General features: G+C 39.4%; 1 protein-coding gene across 3 annotated transcripts in view; it reads right to left on the bottom strand.

The window, feature by feature from the left end:
- Positions 1 to 4837, bottom strand: part of LOC143290139 (uncharacterized) — a 75054-nt gene extending 70217 nt beyond the window's left edge. For 2 of the 3 annotated variants that reach the window (XM_076599433.1, XM_076599434.1), the window contains exon 1: positions 4452 to 4837. The gene's annotated coding sequence lies outside the window, so the exon portion shown is untranslated. The remainder of the gene's footprint in view (positions 1 to 4451) is intronic. The other variant, XM_076599435.1, reaches the window with a different exon arrangement.
- Positions 4838 to 5000: the final 163 nt, after the last annotated feature.

Raw genomic sequence — 5000 nt, 5'->3', positions numbered from 1 at the left:
CTAATGCGCAATAAAACATTTTTCTTTTCTCTGCTGGCAAGATCTTTGCAAGTGGAAACAAAACTTGTTGTTGATAATATCCCAAAGGAATGGTACATACTGACGACAGTCCTTGTAACGGTATCGTATATCCAACTTTCCCTCATGTCTAGATAGATATCCACCTTTTCGATAAACAATAATGTTACTTTTGCTCATGTTTACTTTTAATTGAAGTGTTGGTACAGCACGTTGTAAGTTATTCATTCAGCTGAGAGAGAGAGAGAGAGAGAGAGAGAGAGAGAGAGAGAGAGCGAACGAACGAACGAACGAACGAATCGTTTTAAAGAGGGAAGTGGAATAAGCATGCATACGCTTTTTTACATCCAGCCCTCAGGGCAAAAAGAAATGAAATCAAAATGTTCACAAGATAACAAAAGGTTATAGAAAAACATACATGAAATTCAAATACACTCAGTTGCACGCACGCACGCACACACACACACACACACACACACACACACACACACACACACACACATACAAGCATGGTATCAATAATCGACATAATAAAAATAGAAAACAAACAAACAAACAAAAGCCCACAGAACACCCACCCACCCACACACACACACACACACACAGAATTGCATGTGAGCAGAGCGTATGTGATATAATTTGGATATTTTTATTCCATTGCCATTTTATCATTATAATTATGTCAACCGTGCCTTTAGAATCTCACATATTCAAACAATTTTTTTTTTGTATTGATACTATGATATATAAGTTGAGATAAATTGCAATTGTATGGTTCAGTATCTGCTTGCGGTAGTAGACCTATGTACACTAGAACTGTCGTTGGGTCTTTAAGAAGAATTATTCATATATGAATATCAAAACAAGAAATGCAATTCATTCTAATGTTTGATTTACAAAAGGGGGGGGGGATAACTTTTTTTTCTGGTGCGAATTTTTAGACGGACATTACTGTCGAGAGAGAGAGTGTATCAAGTCTAAATCAGGGCATGAGAACCTCTAATGCAGTAAGTATTCATAATGTATTTTCCTCCCTCAAATTCAGCCATAAATGACCGAAGATGTGAACATGTCTCTTTGCCCCCAAATAGCCCCTGTATAGATACGTTGCCCAGACGTTTGAAAATGTTACCGATCAATTTCACATCCCTTGTCCCTTGTTATAGCCACGCAGTACCGTAAACCAGTTTGACAAAAAATCTCCCTAATCTGTATAACCTAGCATACTTTCTTTTTCCTTTTTTTTAAAAAAATAATAACATGGTATTTATATAGCGTTGAATTTTGTGCATAGACAAATCAAAGCGCTTTCGCACCAGTCATTCACACGCATGCATCACTCTAAAACTGGAGAAACTGAAGACAAGGAAGAGGCAGGGGAGGGAGGCTATTTTGGGAAGAGGTGTTTTTTTTCCGTTTTTTTTTTCACCAAAACTCTTCCATGTCGTAAACGTTTTGTGATAGCCGTAAAGTAGTGAGATGTCATCACCCTTTTCTCACATAGGCTTTCCTAGTCAAACTGTCCTCTTCTCATCACTTGACAACGGGCCTATGGTTCGAAACGTCGTGTCCCACTGTACAAAGAGGATTCAGCCACCACCAAAAAGGTTTTTATTTATAAACTTTAGTTTTTTGTCTTTGAAGAATCCTGCAGTCATTTTTGTCTTCTTCTTCCCCGTTATTGTTCCATTCCATGTAGTTAAAACGTGTCTGAGACATATATATATATATGTATGTATGTATGTATGTATATGTATATCTGTATATGACGTAAAGCATAATGGTCAAAATCCCATTCACCCCTTTTGTCAGTTGGCTCTCTCAGACTTTGGTCCGATTCACAGACCAATTCTGAGTTTCTGAGCTCTCAGACTGTTATCAAATTCATTACTGACCAAGTATTGTTCTAATGTCAAGTGCATATGCTTTAGTAACCTGACAATTGAGCATATAATTTTTCACTGTAGCTTGAAGCCTTATGTACACTAAAGTGTGTCTTCACAAGTGGCTGAGAACGTTGATGTTTTTGACTTTTTGCATTCATTATCAGTTAGTTTCGCTTGTCAGTTTAACGACTTCTCTTTTACGAAGTCCTTTAAGTAATTTCCTGTAATTGTATTTAGATTTTGTTTTCAGATTTCACCCTCATTTCACCCTCATTTGCCCAGTTTCCCCCAACCCTCCATTCATTCACATCTCCCACCCTTCTAACCGATAATACTCAAATGTATTCATAAATACTTTAACAAAATGTCTTCAATCACCGATATGTGTGACGGGACATTAACTCACTCAGTACGGCCAGTCCTCTCTTCTCCTCTACACAGACCCCTCGGATGTCCAGTGGGTGTCTCAATGACCCAACCTTTAGCTTCTGTCGTCAGAATTGTGGTATTCTTTGTCAACATTCACCTCTTCAGTATAAGAGCCTTCCGCTTGCAATATTTTGATGATGGTAATTGGGGTGAAACGCTGTTAACGTCGTCTCTTTCGCCGTTCGTATGGAGAGGGTTAAACAAAATTCCTCCTCCCTTTAGTCAGCATCACAATCTTCTGCAAGTCATCACATGGACCTATTTCTGAATCACCCATTTCGTAGCATTCCCACCATTTCAGATAAATGAAGCAATATTGGCTCAATGTTTTGGTTGTGTTTTTTTTTAATTAAATCATTTTTACTGTATGGTTCTCATTCTTTTATCATTTTTTTTATGTATCGGGTGACATCTATTTTTCTTCTTTATAATTTCGAAAGGTTCTTTTTGTTACCCGAAATGATTTTCGCCACGTTAAAGGGTGGTGTTGGTAGTGAAATTGAAACCAAGTACACAATATTCGTTTACAGCTGATATATATATATATATATATATATATATATAGAGAGAGAGAGAGAGAGAGAGAGAGAGAGAGAGAGAGACAGAGGCAGACAGACGGAGTAAGGGGAGAGAGAACAGACAAAGAGAAAGAGACTGTGTGTGTGTGTGTGTGTGTGTGTGTGTGTGTGCGTGCGTGCGAGACAGACACAGAGAGAGAGAGAGCGAGCAACAGAGCGACTTCATTCAATATGGTGCAACTCCTGTGAACATATCCAACAGTTTAACGCTCAAAATACCATTCAACATAATTTATACACGAAAATGCCAACAAACACGACACATAACCAGAGAAACAGACAGAAAAAAAGGGAGAGGTAGAGACAGACAGAAAGACATGTGAAAGAATGTATGTGAGAGAGAGAGAGAGAGAGAGAGAGAGAGAGATACACACACACACACACACACACACACACACACACACACACACATACGCACAGAGAGAAAGAGTGTATATGTGAGAGAGAGAGAGAGAGAGCGACAGACAGACAGAGGCAGACAGACAGACAGAAAGAGTGGGAGAGAACATACCCTGAAATTCCACAAATCCAAAACAAGGGTTTCTTCTTTTTTTTTAACGAATGACAGAAGGAAAGAAAGCATACACCACTGAGCGCAAATCAAACACAGAAAATAGAACAGAAAATTACAGACAGTAAGAAAAGAAAAAAAAATGGACAAATTAGATATACAACCAAAAAAAAGAGAGAAAAAAAACAGACAAAATAAGAAGTGGAGTGATGGCCTAGAGGTAACGCGTCCGCCTAGAAAGCGAGAGAATCTGAGCGCGCTGGTTCGAATCACAGCTCAGCCGCCGATATTTTCTCCCCCTCCACTAGACCTTGAGTGGTGGACTGGGCGCTAATCATTCGGATGAGACGATAAACCGAGGTCCCGTGTGCAGCATGCACTTAGCGCACGTAAAAGAACCCACGGCAACAAAAGGGTTGTTCCTGGCAAAATTCTGTAGAAAAATCCACTTCCATAGGAAAAACAAAGAAAACTGCACGCCGGAAAAAATACAAAAAAATGGGTGGTGCTGTAGTGTAGCGACACGCTCTCCCTATGGAGAGCAGCCCGAATTTCACACAGAGAAATCTGTTGTGATAAAAAGAACCTACAAATAAAATACAAATACAAGAAAGCATAGACTACGAAACACAAAAGAAACAAACCAAAGAAAAATGAGGAAAAGGAAAATAAGAAAGAAAAAGAAAAGAAAAAAATCAGAAAGACAGACAGGAAAGTCAGAAAAAAACAAGAAACAAATATATAAATTAAGAAACAGGTAAAGAGAACAAAAAGTAAGTAAGAACGAAAAAAACAAAAATGAAAAAAAAAGAAAAAAGGAGAAAGCAAAATTGAAATAAATAAGAAAGAAGAATTAACTCACAAAAAATACATACGACAAAACTTTGAAGAACTAACACAGAGAAAAAAAATCATATTGAAATTATTTCAGAAATCTCAAATACACACATAAGTAGATAAATGAATAAATAAATAAAACAGATAAAAAAAATAAAATAAAATAAACGAAAAAAACAAAAGAATCGCTACCTTGTCTTTCACGAAGTTATCAGTCCCGCATCCAGCTTCCTCGCTTCTGTCTGTCCTTTCTCTCTTTCTCTGTCTCTGTCTCTCTCCTCTCTCTCTTTCCCTGTCTCTCTCCTCTCTCTCTCTTTCACTGCGCAAAAGACAAGCCACCTCTCACTCACCCAGTTGTTTGTTGTTTTTTTCCACCCTGTGTTAATTTCTCTTGGTTGCTCTTTCTATGTTGGTTTTTTTTTTCTTTCACCTCTCCCCTCTCTGTTATTTGAGGGTATGCTTGGCAAGCGTCCTGTCTAGCGCTGTGTGCCAAGAGGGTGGCTCATTCAAAGTCCAGGAAAAGTGTGTTTCGCCGTCGGCTGTCTGTGGACTGAAAGACCGCGTCTCTACCGTGCAGACACATTTACCTTTCTCTCACACCAACTCACTCAGCCTCCGCGCGCGCGTGCGTGCGTGTGCGCGTGCGCGTGCGCACGACGCATGCGCCTTGAGAGGGGGCGTGGGAGGGGGGTGGAGGGGTGGGGGGGGGAGGGAGGGAGGAGTGTGTGGGGGGGGAGGGGG

Source organism: Babylonia areolata, chromosome 15 (genome assembly GCF_041734735.1).
Source record: "Babylonia areolata isolate BAREFJ2019XMU chromosome 15, ASM4173473v1, whole genome shotgun sequence".
Lineage (NCBI taxonomy): Eukaryota > Metazoa > Mollusca > Gastropoda > Neogastropoda > Buccinidae > Babylonia > Babylonia areolata.
The sequence above is the reverse complement of the archived record's forward strand: the minus strand, read 5'-3'. Positions and strand labels throughout refer to the sequence as shown.